Raw genomic sequence first — 14,496 nt, forward strand, 5'->3', positions numbered from 1 at the left:
TCCTGGCCACAGGAACCCCGACTTCCCCACACACAAAATCTCCATTGATCACTAATTTTTCATTCCTCCTGCCTCTGGGGTTCTATTCATCCCTTTAGACTTGTAGGGAAAACGGAAGTTCTCATGGGCAGGATCCTCACCTGACCCTGATCTACTTGATGATGTAGTTGGCTTACTGCTAGGCTAAATGTTTACACACCGGTTGGCAATAAGCCAATATTGCCTGTGTTGCTTTATAAAGAGCTCTGCTCAGTGCTTGGGGCAAAGGCAGAGCCTGGAGCGGAGGAAGAGCCTGGAGCCGGGCAGAGCAAGGCAGAAGAGAGCAAGGGAGAGCCAGGAGTGGAGGCAAGGGCTGTGAAGCTGCGGAGAGGCCCGGAAGCAGAGGCCAGCTTACTGCATGCAGACTTACCCTGAGGTGGCTGGGAGTCTAGCACCTGACCTGCCGTCACAAGAATAAAGCTGGGTATAAACCCTTTCACCCACAGCATTCTTTTGTCATATTTTGGTCTCACTGAATCCAGAGTGAACTTGCCTGAGGCTGAAACCCTCAGTCTAGATACTTGTGATGATTGAAGAAGGATGCACTAAAGGAAAGAGAGGGGAAAAGACAGCCCAAGAGGTCCTGGGATAAAGAGTGAAGCCTCTACATCCTGCCAGGACCCCACATCACTTCCATTGGGATCCTCCAGTTAAATGACCCCTGAGGTGAATGAGGCTTAGCCATCTCCTTGAGCAGTGTGGATAAAGTGAAGGTTCCTATGGCCAGGATCTGGCCTAAACTACTTGATGATGTAACTGACCTGCTGCTAGGCTACTGCTTCCATCCCCATAGGCAATAGCTCTTATTGACTGAGTGTGGGGAATTCGAGGTTCCTATGGCCAGAATTCTCACTGAACTTAAACCACCTGATGATGTAACTGGCCTGTTGCTGGGCTGCCGCTTCCACACCTTTAGGCAATAAGCTATTATTGCACTATATAGAGAGCTCGGCCCAGGGCTCTGGGTGGAGGTGGAGATGCTAGTGCTCGACCTACCGCCTGAGAACAAGCCAGGTAATAAACCCTTTCACCCCAAAGAACGTTTTGCTTTCAATTTCTTTGGTCACACTGAATCCATAGCGAACTTGCCCGGGACTGAAACCCATTGACAAGACACTGAGTCACTATATAAAGAGCTCTGCCCAATGCTCTAGGTGGAGGCAGAGACGAAGGAGGATTACAGACCTGCAGACTGTTGGACGTAATTCTGGTGCTCCACCTATTGCTGGGAGAACAAGCAGGGTAATAAACCCTTTAGCCCCAAGAACGTTCCATTGTCATTCCTCATTCTCACTGAATTCATAGTGAACTTGCCCAGGGCTGAAACCCTTTGGCAAGACAAGCAGGATCTGGGGTTGGGGTACATAAGGTTGGTCCAGAACTGAGGATTAAAACCAGTGATAGACCTGAAAGTCATCTGAAGTTTCTGCCCCACCTTCTAGGAAGGATCCTGAGGACCAATGAAACACCATTTGCAGAGCCACTTTTTTTGGGCAAATCTGCTGTCTCAAGGATGAGGTTCCTGCTCAAAGTGGGTCATATTATTGTGTACCAGTTTACATCATCTTCTGTTGCTGTCTTCTCTCCCAGTACTCAGTCTCAGCAACTTGTCATGAACTCCGCCTTATGAAAATCTGGATCTCACATGCAACATTGGGCAATGTAACAGAAGTCCCAACAGGTAAATTTCTTCTGTCACAATATTGTTCTGTATACTCTATCACCTTTTCTATTTTGACACTCTGAACTTTTGTCCATATTTCTCAAGCTTGTATATTCTTTGTGTTCCCACAGAAGCTTCTTGTTAACTGGTGCTAATTGAAGAAGTTGGGCTAATCCAGATAACAGGAATTATAATTTTGCAAAATAATATTCACCAAGGATTCCTCAAGGGTAGACAATCCATTCATTTCTCTAAAGCTGTGGACTTTTTCTAGAGATGTGCATCAGGCTTCTCCCAAGAACTTTGCAAAACTGCAGATTCCTGGTGTCCACCTAGATCTTCCAAATTAGACTTTGAGGAGTAAAAGTCCAGTGGATTCTAGTTCTAGTTCTAGTAATTTAGATCATCTGAATTTGACACCAAGACCAAACCAATTTGTTGGCAAAATGGGTACTTGGGCCACATTCTTTAGCTCCTAATAGAATAATATTTCTGAAACTGTTTTTCTGGCTTATTTGCTCAGGTTGAATTGAGCAGCCTTATGAAAATTGCAAATTTAAAGTAGTAAATTGGATATTAAAGATATTGTCTGCAATTACACATACAACTTTACATTTGCATCACTCCTGGCTAAAAATTTCTCTTAGATTTAAGTGCTGCCATTGATATGGGGAAACAACTATTTTTCCTACCTAAGCAGGTTTTCCTCTTTTTTTTGTACTCTACTACAAAGTTCTTAATTCAAATTCATGCTCAGAGTAACCCAGTCTTAACAATTGTGTCCATCTTTCTGACATACATATCATGTGTATATTCTTGACTTCATTTTGTTTTACAAATGTTATTTTCCTTTAGCCTTCATTTTTTACTCTAGTTCAATTATTTTGAATTTGCTTTTGGAAATTGCATTAAATTTTTATGGCATGACTAGCAACAAAGCACAAACATACATATAACAACAGTTACTTTTTTTTCCTTTCATGAAGTTCATTATTATACTTGGGAATAAATATTATAGACTCTAGGGTATGATAAAGTATAACAGATGACAGATGAAAAACAAAGTTAGAAATAATATCTTCATACAACCTTTCATGAATGAATATTATCAATTTAAATACAATTATTACATTTATATGATTTTGTGATCTTTTCCCTCATCTTTTTTTACTCTTATTATCTGATTTGCTTTCATAACTATTCTATATATATCTAGTATTACAATTATTTTCCTCATTTTAAAGTTGAAAGAACAAAGGATCTTTGGCAGAAATTTTTTAATGTCCATAGAAATATTATTACCATATATTGGAGGCATTCAGAAGTTCCTGCTCTGGCTCTGCTATTGATCATTTAAGATCAATTATGTCAACAAAATTCAATTAATAGTATCTATTAAATGCATGCAGTATGAGTGGTTTGTACCATCTATGTAAACATAGAATAACATAGCTCTTGATCTCAAGACTTCAAAACTCAATTAGAGAGAAAGACATAAAAATATGTGATTTTTAAGGAAGGGCTAAACAAAATAAATAGCATAATAAACATTAGCTGAAAATTAGCAATTTTAGAGAAATTAAAGTAATATTATCTTATTAGCTGCTTATTGAATTGATGAAATAATATCACATACATGATATATATATATATATATACATGATATTCAAAGCTGTTAAGGGCAGTGATCTGAATATATCTGAATATATTTTAAGTTATTATTATTTTACAAATATTCTGGGGGAAAATTTCTTAATATGTATTTGAAGTCTCAAATATGTTCATGTCCTTGGACCCAATGTCCCACTTCTATGACTGTAAACTAAGGAAATAAAGACATAATCAAAGATCTATTTATGAGACTGTTTAAGGCTGAAGTAGTCAAAAGGCTTTATGTGTACAATCATAGAAAAAAAGAGAAATAAATAAAATTATTAACAATGTTTATTTCTGAATTTTAACTTTTCATATTTATTGAAATATTCCATATCTTTATAGGAGAGGGGATTATCTTTATAACAAGCAAAACCCAACAATAAATGAAGTTTCAAAATTCTCATTGGAGAAACCAATTACTGACTCCTATGTTAAGCCAGGTGTCCAGTGTCCAGATGTTTAGAAACATCTAATTAGTAGTATCCGATTTTAATTCTAGCTTTTATGCAGAAGGAAGAGTGGGAATAGAGGTTGGAGTTTGCATCTACAAACCCCCAGAGCAGCTGAAGCCATTAGGGGAATGAGCTATTTCAAGGAGAAATCTTGTAAGGGCAGCTAATGCACACCACTTTCTGTGAGATGGAGAGGACTTTGATCTGCTCCTTCTGCCAGTGTCACATGAGCTGACACAGCCTACCTGGGGATGAAGGACACTATATTCTGAGTGTGGCTGTCATGCCACAGCTGCTCCTGCCATCTGCTCTGCCTTTGATTCATATTGTTTGTCATTTCCCTCGTGCCTTTTTTGTAGGCTGTTGTCCAGTGTTCATTTTTAAGGGACTTCTCTGAGACCAGGGGATTGATGGTCTTAACAGCATGATTTCAATTCTGTTATCCCTGGAGGGCTTCAGTTTTGGAAAAAGAAATCCAAGTAATATATCAGCAATCCATGTAGGGCATTGAAAGTTCAGTTCAGGAAGTTTATCAGGTTTTCGTGATCCCTTTGTTCTGCTGACCTACCTAGTTAAGTAACTTGGAGATGTGAGAGGGGATATAATGTGGACTGAAGGATAAAGACATGGCTTAGACGGCACATAGACCTCAAGTGACAGTTAAGAAGTGGACATTCTGTCCAAACAGTCAACTAAATTTTAATGCCACCTATACTTATATCCTATTAACCTGTTGTGTAGTTTCTTTAGCTGGCTCTTAATTTGCAAACCCTTTTACAAATCCCCATGATTTGACTCAAGATATTCAATCTTCCTGGAATGATTTTCCTCCTCTTCCTTTTCTTCCTTTCTTTTTTCTTTTTCATTTATTTTTAGAGAACCCCTAACCATTCTCCAAAATGAAGCTCCAGTATTAACCCTTGCTCAAAGCTTCATTAGAGCCAGTCAGATTTGGGGAGCTATTCCCCTTTTGTTTCTGTGAACACCATAAAGGCATGTCTTTTTAGCCCTTAACACATTTTAATATAAATTATTCTTATTACATTCTTGTTTCATCTAGTGCAGGAATTTGTCCATCTTGGTGCCTCTGTGTCTTGTCTAGCACATCAGACAGATTAAATATTCAGTCAATATTTGCTGAATTAAATAAACTACATGGTTGTAAAGAAGTGTTTTTTTAGGAAATTGGAAAGTGATCCTTTGAATATCTATACACACAATTCTTTAAAAATAATCATATTTGTGTGGTTTTTATAAAAATGATCATGCTCACCAAACTATTAAACAGATATATGAAAAATGAAAGTATTAGCACAAAGTCCATTAACCAGAAAAAACTAAGGTTACAGCTAGGGGAAGATTATACTGACATCTCTGTGGGCCTACACCCAGACAGATGAAAATAATTTTATAGAAGTTGGATATGATATACTATTTGAAGTATCATTTTCAAATTTAATTAAAAGAAAAGAAAGTAAAACAGAACAGAAAGGATTTCTGAGATTTGGATAACTGGTTCTTATTCCTAAGAAATAGTCCTCTGTAAAGGTTCCCTCTAAGTTGAAGACAAAAAAGATCAAGAGGACTGTTAAAAGTTTAGGATCATTGTGCATTTTCTTATTATGGATTCAATTTTATATGTTATCAGCTCCCTGCTATGACATCAGAGGAAAATGGCCCTCTTCCATGTCTCCCTACTTTTTCTTCTACCCCCTCTCCATTGCTGTTAGTCATACTTAAATTTTTATTTTGTCAGGCACTGCAATATTTCTATGCTTTTGAAATTAACGTAACCGAGAAGTGTCCTGATGTCAATCAATCTGTAGTAGTTTTTTTTGTAACACTTGTTTCAATCTGGAGGCTCATTTCTTTCTTTACTTCAAATACAAAGTATTTCCTATCATATCTTTGAGTATTTCTTATTCTGTTTGATGGTTTCTTAAACCTAGAACTTGTTTGGACAATTTTTCTCATTTGGATAATTTTTATTCTTCCTAACTCTTATCATTTCTAGAATTCATTTTATCTCTATTCTCTTGCTTCCACATTCATTGTGTGAAAATATATCTGTTGAGAAAATGTCTTCCTGGAAGGACACATTTGTGTCTACAGAAGTCTGTGGTGCTCCGTGAGCATCATAAGGCCTGGCCTGGGGGTGAGGTGGGGCAATTTATAAGAGTAATGGAAAGAGAATGTTGATTGCTGGTAGGTTAACTACACTAGCTAGTACTCAGACAGCAGATCCAAGTGGGAATCCCAGTGTGGGCCCTTTGCCCTGGAACTCAGAATGAAGACCCACATGGGAGAACTGAATCTCACCCACAGGGAGGAGTCAAATTTAGACCCACAGCTTGAAGCAGAGATGCCATTTAAGCTGGGTTTAAACTGGCCGGTCCATGTTCACTTGCAGGAGACCATCACACGCTCAGTGGGTTCTGGGAAGGCTGTGCACAGGGCTGTTGTGATGACAGGAGACTAATAAATACTTTGATCAATACCATGTGCTCACCACTAGTGTTTATGATATAATTTATATGATTATTAATGACATTGCTACGACCATTTTATAAAAGGATGTGGAACAAAGCAAGAGCATACAGAATTAGATGGGCTACACACAGGGACAGAGTGTGGTCAGAATTTTCGAGATTACCTTTGGTGGCATTATTTGTTTGTTTGTTTGTTAAGGTATCATTGATACACGATCTTACAAAGGTTTCACATGAGCAACATTGTGGTTACTACATCCACCATATTATCAAATCCCACCCACATATCCCATTGCAGTCACTGTCCATCAGCATAGTAAGATGCTATAGAGTCACTAGTCTTCTCCATGCTGTACTGCCTTCCCCGTGACCCCCATACATTAGGTGTGCTAATCATAATGCCTCTTATACCCCTACACCCTCTCTCCCCACCTACACCCTCAAACCCCTTTCCTTTGGTAACTGCTAGTCTCTTCTTGGAGTCTGTGAGTCTGCTGCTGTTTTGTTCCTTCAGTTTTGCTTTGTTGTTATACTCTACAAATGAGTGAAATCATTTTGTACTTGGCTTTCTTTGCCAGGCTTATTTCACTTAGCATAATACCCTCTAGTTCCATCCATGTTGTTGCATATGGTAGGATTTGTTTTCTTCTTATGGCTGAATAATATTCCATTGTGTATATGTACCACATCTTCTTTATCCATTCATCTACTGATGGACACTTAGGTTGCTTCCATATCTTGGCTATTGTAAATAGTGCTGTGATAAACATAGGGATGCATATGTCTTTTCAAACTGGGCTGCTGCATTCTTAGGGTAAATTCCAAGGAGTGGAATTCCTATGTCAAATGGCATTTCTATTTTAGTTTTTTGAGGAACCTCCATACAGCTTTCCACAATGGTTGAACTAATTTACATTCCCACCACAGTGTAGGAGGGTTCCCCTTTCTCTGCATCCTCTCCAGCATTTGTTGTTCCCTATCTTTTGGATGTTGGCCATCCTAACTGGTGTGAGGTGATATCTCGTTGTGTTTTAATTTGCATATCCCTAATCACTAGTGATGTGGAGCATCTTTTCATGTGCCTGTTGGCCATTTGAATTTCTTCTTTGGGGAAGTGTCTGTTCAGATTCTCTGCCCATTTTTGATCAGGTTATTTGCCAAAAAGGGTTTTGAGGCATGCGTTCTTTATGTATTTTTAACATTAACCCCTTATTGGATATGTCATCTACAAACATATTCTCCCATACTGTAGGGTGCCTTTTTGTTCTACTGATGGTGTCTTATGCTGTACAGAGCTTTTTAGTTTGATGTAGTCCCACTTGTTCATTTTTGCTTTTGTTTCCTTTGCCGAAGGAGACGTGTCCAGGAAAAAGTTCCTCATGTTTACATTCAAGAGATTTTTGCCTATGTTTTCTTCTTAGAGTTTTATGGTTTCATGATGTACATTCAGGTCTTTGATCTATTTTGAGTTTACTTTTGCATATGGAGTGATACAGTAATCCAGTTTCATTCTCTTACATGCAGCTGTCCAGTGTTGCCAACACCAATTGTTGAAGAGGCTTTCATTTCCCCACTGTATATCCATGGCTCCTTTATTGTATATTAATTGACAATATATGTGTAGATTTCTATCTGGACTCTCAATTCTATTCCATTGATCTATGGGTCTTTTCTTGTGCCAGTACCAAATTGTCTTGGTTACTGTGGCTTTGTAGTAGAGGTTAAAGTTGGGGAGCATAATCCCTCCAGCTTTATTCTTCCTTCTCAGGATTACTTTGGCTATGTGGTGTCTTTAATGGTTCCATATGAATTTTGGAAGTATTTGTTCAAATTCGTCAACGAATGCTCTTGGTATTTTAATAGGGATTGCATTGAATCTGATTGCTTTAGGCAGGATGGCCATTTTGACAATATTAATTCTTCCTATCCATAAGCATGTGAGGTACTTCCATTTATTGGTGTCTTCTTTAATTTCTCTCATGAGTGATTGTAGTTGTCAGGGTATAGATCTTTCACCTTCTTGGTTAGGTTTATTCCTAGGTATTTTATACGTTTATATGCAATTGTAAATGGAATTGTTTTCCTGACTTCTCTTTCTGCCAGTTCATCATTAGTTTATAGGACCACAACAGATTTCTGTGTATTAATTTTATATCCTGCAACTTTGTTGAATTTAATTTAAGTTCTAGTAGTTTTGGAGTGGATTCTTTAGGGTTTCTTATATACAATATCATGCCATCTGCAAACAGTGAAAGTTTAACTTCTTCCTTACCAATCTGGATGCCTTTTATGTTTTTGTGTTGTCTTTTTCTGTGGCTAGAGCCCCCAGTACTTATGTTGAATAAAAGCGGAGAGAGTGGGCATCCTTGTCTGTTCCCAATCTTAGAGGAAAACTATTCAACTTTTCACTGTTAAGTATGATGTTGGCTGTGGGTTTGTCATAATATATGGCCTTTATTATGTTGAGGTACTTGCACTCTATACCTATTTTGTTGAGAGTTTTTATCATGAATGGATGTTTAATTTTGTCAAGTGCTTTTTCAGCATCTATTGAGATGATCGTGTGATTTTTGTCCTTCTTTTTGTTGATGTTGTGTGAGGTTCATGGATTTTCAAATATTGTACCATCTTTGGCATCCCTGGAATAAGTCCCACTTGATCATGATGTATGATCTTTTTGATGTATTTTTGAATTCAGTTTGGTAATATTTTGTTGAGTATTTTTGCATCTATGTTCATCAGGCTTGTTGGTCTGTAATTTTCTGTTTTTGTTGTGTCTTTGGTTTTGGTATTAGAGTGATGCTGACTTCATAGAATGAGTTTGGAAGTATTCCTTCCTCTTCTACTTTTTGGAAAACTTTAAGGAGAATGGGTATTAGGTCTTCACTAAATGTTAAGTAAAATTCAGTGGTGAAGCCATCTGGACTGGGAGTTTTGTTCTTAGGTAGTTTCTTGATTACCAATTCAATTTCATTGCTGATAATTGGTCTGATCATATTTTGTTTCTTCCTGTGTCCATCTTGGAAGGTTGTATTTCTCTAGAAAGTTGTTCATTTCTTCTAGGTTATCCAATTTGGTAAGATATCATTTTTCATAGTATACTCTAATAATTCATTGTGTTTCTGTGGTTTCATTTCAGATACTGTATTTTCCAAGTTTCTTTCTCTTTCTTGAAGTCCTCCCTGATGTCTTGAATATTTTTCTGTAGCTCCATGAGCATGTTTATGATTTTTATTTTTAAATCTTTATCAGGGCAATTGTGATTTCATTTTTACTTAGCCCTCTTTTTGGTGTTTGAGGGATTTTGGTTTGTGCCAGATTCTTTTACCATTTCATATTTCTGATGTTTCCAATGGAATAATAACTGTGTAGGCAGCACCCTTTAAGTTTGGCTAGTGGTTTATCTATTTTGTTTATTTTCTCAAATAACCAGCTCCTGGTTTCATTGATTCTTGCTATTGTTTTATTCTTCTGTTTTATATATTTCTGTTCTTATCTTGATTATGTCTTTCCTTCTACTGACTTTGGGCCTCATTTGTTCTTCTTTTTCTAGTTTCATTAGCTGTGAGTTTATACTATTAATTTGGGATTGTTCTTCTTTCTTGAGGTAATCCTGCATTGCAACATACTAGCCTCTTTGAACTGCCTTTGCTGCATCCCACAGGTTTTGGGATGTTGAATTGTTGTTTTCATTTGTCTCCATATATTGCTTGACCTCTGTTTTTATTCAGTCATTGACCATTTGATTGTTTAGGAACATGTTGTTAAGCCTCCATGTGTTTGTGGGCTTTTTTGTTTTCTTTATATAATTTATTTGTAGTTTTATATCTTTGTGGTCTGAGAAGCTGGTTAATACAATTTCAATCCTTCTGAATTTACTGGGGCTCTTTTTGTGGCCTAGTATGTGTTCTACTCTGGAAAATGATCCATGTGCACTTGACAAGAATGTGTATCCTGCTGCTTTTGGGTGGGATATTCTGTAGATATCTGTTTGGTCCTTCTGTTCTAATGTGTTGTTCAGTGCCCTGTCGCCTTACTTATTTTCTGTCTGGTTGATCTCTCTTTTGGAGTGAGTGGTGTGTTGAAGTCTCCTAGAATGAATGCATTGCATTCTATTTCCCCCTTTAATTCTGTTAGCACTTGTTTCACATATTTAGGTGCTCCTATGTTGGGTGCATAGATATTCATAATGGTTATATCCTCTTGTTGGACTGACCCCTTTATCATTATGTAATACCCTCCTTTGTCTCTTGTTACTTTCTTTATTTTGAAATCTATTTTGTCTGATATAAGTAGTGCTACTTCTGCTTTTTTCTCCCAAGTTATTTGCATGAAATATATTTTTCCTTCACTTCTAGTCTGTTTTTGTCTTTGGGTTTAAAGTGAGGCTCTTGTAGGCAGCATATAAATAGCATATAGTCTTGTCTTTTTAATCTATTCTTTATCTCTGTGTCTTTTGATTGGCGGATTCAGTCCATTTACATTTAGGGTGATTATTGATCAGTATGTACTTATTGCCATTGCAGGCTTTAGATTTGTGGTTACCAAAGATTCAAGGTAGCTTCCTTACTATCTAACAGTCTAACTGAACTCACTTATTACACTATTTCAAGCACAATCTAAAGTTTCTTTCTCCCTCCTCCTCCTCCTCCTCTTCCTTCTTCTTCTTCTTCTTCTTCCTCCTCCTCCTCCTCCTCCACTCTTTATATATTAGGTGTCATACTCTGTGCTCTTTGTGTACCTTGACTGACTTTTTGGGTAGTTGATTTAATTTTGCATTTGGTTAGTAATTAATTTGCCTACTTCCTTTACTGTGGTTTTATTTTCTCATGTGACAGCTATTTAGCCTTAGGAGCACTTCCACCTATAGCAGTCCCTTGCAAATACACTATGTAGACACAGTTTGTGGGAGGTAAAGTCCCTCAATTTTTGCTTATCTTGGAATTATTTAATCCCTCCTTCAAATTTAAATGATAACCTTGCTGGGTAGCATATTCTTGGTTTGAGGCCCTTCTGTTTCATTGCATTGAATATATCATGCCACTTCCTTTTGACTGTTAAGGTTTCTGCTTAGAATTCTGATGATAGCCTGATGATCTTTCCTTTGTATGTGATCTTTTTTCTCTCTCTGGTTGCTTTTAATACTCTGTCCTTGTCCTTGATCTTTGCCATCTTAGTTAATATATGTCTTGGTGTTGTCTTCCTTGGGTCCCTTGGGTTGGGAGATCTGTGCACTTACTTGGCCTGACAGACTATTTCCTTTCCCAGATTGGGGAAGTTTTCAGCAATTATTTCCTCAAACACACTTTCTATCCCTTCTTCTTCTGCTGATACCCCTATAATGTGAATATTGTTCCCTTTGGATTGGTTGCAGAGTTGTCTTATTATTATTTCATTCTTAGAGATCCTTTTTTCTCTCTGTGCCTCAGCTTCTTTGTATTCCTGTTCTCTAATTTCTATTCCATTTACTCTCTCCTCTACCTCATCTAGTCTGCTTTTAAATCCCTCCATTGTATATTTCATTTCAGATACTGTATTTTCAAAGTTTCTCTCTTTTTTCTTGAAGTCATCCCTGAGATCTTGAATATATTTCTGTAGCTCCATGAGCATGTTTATGAGTTTTATTTTGAAATCTTTATCAAGAAGATTGATTATTTCTGTTTCAGTGAGCCCTCTTTCTGGTGTTTGAGGTATTTTGGATTGAACAAAGTTCTTTTGCCTTTTCTTATTCCTTCTGAATAATACGGAGTAAAAACTTTGTGTAGGTGGCACCCTCTTGTTCTCAGAAGCTCTAGTTTCTGGAGCTGCCCAGCACCTAGAGCGATGGTGGGTGTTGCAGTTGAGTGGTGCCAGTGCCTGCCAGGAGGAAAGTGCTCTTTCCTGCTTTCCAGCTGCAGTTCCTGCCTCCACTGTCAGGGCCAGTTGGCTGAGTGCAAAGGGGGAAGCCTCTACATTATGGCTCTGTAGGTGCTGTAGGTGGAGCTGCCCTCTGGTTGGCCTGGTGTGATGGCTGGGGCAGCAGGTTTGAGAGCTGGTGCTGGCTGGGAGGAAGGAGTGGCAGGCTGCATATTGCTTTGGGGGTTTCCAGGGCTGCATTGCCTGCTTGGGGGATGGAGTTCCTGAAGCACCTTGAAGTTCCCATCCTGTTGGGCTGAGTGTGCTGGGACGATTTTGTCCATCTGTTCTTTCTCCTTAGCAGTAAGCTCTCTATAATCCTTGCCCCTTTAGTTGCCCTCTCACTGTTGGGAAATTTTTCATAGCACCCACCTTTCTTTTGTCCTGGAGTGGCCAGTTGTGGGTACCTGTTCTCCACAAGAGGCAGGAATCTCACTCTCTCCAGGTATTCCACCTGTCTTTGCTTTCCAACCCCTTTAATCTCCAGAGCACTATGTAATGTGGTTCCTGCTCCCAAAGTAGATCTCCAGCGGTGGGCATTTAGCAGTCCTGGGCTTCTAACTCCCTCTCCACTCCATTTCTCTTCCTCCCACCTGTGACCTGGGGTGGAAGTATTACTTGGGTCCCTCCGGATTGTGGCTTTGCAACTTTACCCTGTTCCGTAAGGTCTTCTCTTTCCCCAGATGTAAGCTGTCTGTTGCAATCTTTCTGGTCACTCTTTCAGGATTAGTTGTATTTGCTGTATTTTCATGTTATGTGTGGTTTTTGGAGGATATTTCTGCCTCACTTCTCATGCCACCATCTTTACCTCTGTTTTTGTGGCATTTTTAAAGATCACAAAGAAGGGGAGCCAGATCTTCATATTTCCCCAGTTTCCAGAAATAACTTTACATGTTACCTAACTTGAACCCCATAAGCATGCACTAGAATTAATAAGACTGACAGTGAAGCAGAATCAACAAGAACAGTTGTTGTGTTGCATGTAGCTTGATGTGCAAGAGAAAGTGCTGTCAGATCATTTTGTAAATAATCACAAACTGTGCTCTGGGTTTATTCTTTTGATAAATAGGAGCAATCTATGCCAGGGAGCTGGCATTGTAGAGATCCCATCCCTGCTATCAATCAGACCTTATTTCCAATCTTGCCTCCTCCATTTCCTGGGTAGGGCTTGGGTCAAAGAAATAGACATTCTGAGTCTTATCCCCTCTCCAACATCTTAAGTGAATGTGTGAATTAAGTGAGATTAAGTTGTGCTTCACACAATGCTTCATTTTTTTCTAATGAATAGATGATGATCTAAGGGTGAGCAGCAAAGCATGGTCATCTGTATAATTTGGAGGACTCCAGTTTAGCCCCTTTAGCAAGGGGGGAAGATGTAATGTCCATGTCAACCTTGCAGATTCAAAACACCCATCATCTTCCCTGACTAACCCTTGTTGTCCTAACTGGTGTCCAGTGGCCTTCCATATTAAATCAATTTGCTTTCTATTTGAAGCCTCCTCTTTTCACAGTTTAAACTTGGCTCCTGAGAGTACACACAGTTCAGGGTTCTTATGCCTTTTGCCATGAAAATCCTCCAGAATGTACTCCTGTACTCCACAGGTGGCTGTCTCTGCAGTCAGTACCTTTATTTTTACAGCTTTTTGCCCTCAAGCATTTTTTTGTTTCAGAGAAACTAGATTTAAAAAATGTATCTGTGCCCAGAGACTTTACCCATCTTCGTAAGAACTATCATGTACTAAATAATGAGTGTGTGAATGCCAAACATGGTAAGCAAATTATAGAGCAACCTGCTCCCTAATGAATCAGAGTATTTTTATTCCATTGAAAGGTATTAGGACAGCAATTTCCTGATCTTTCAAGGGTAAGTGAAAATTCAAAACATTTATTTTTATTATTACTTAAATCTACCACTTGACATGCACTTAAAAAATAATGTACATGGAATTTTTCCTCACTAATAAAGGGGAATAATCCATTACATACCCTGCTGATATGAGAAGAACTGAAATGTATGATTTTGAAAATAGAATTTTGGTGAGGATATATTAAACATGAGTTATATTAAACAGGATATATTAAACATTAAATAGAATTCTGCACCAAGTTGCTTATGAGCAGAAATATACAAAATGTTTGTTCTTGGATACCATTCAACATTATCTTTTTGGTTTTAGAATTCAATAAAAGTAGGGATATGTTAATGAAACCTCTTAATGCCAAAAGCAATGGAATTGTATTGAGCCATTAAAAGAAAAATTGGTAAGAAATTACCGAGTACAAAGACATTATAGATATATTC

The sequence above is a fragment of the Manis pentadactyla genome, chromosome 2 (assembly GCF_030020395.1).
Source record: "Manis pentadactyla isolate mManPen7 chromosome 2, mManPen7.hap1, whole genome shotgun sequence".
In the NCBI taxonomy this organism is placed as follows: domain Eukaryota; kingdom Metazoa; phylum Chordata; class Mammalia; order Pholidota; family Manidae; genus Manis; species Manis pentadactyla.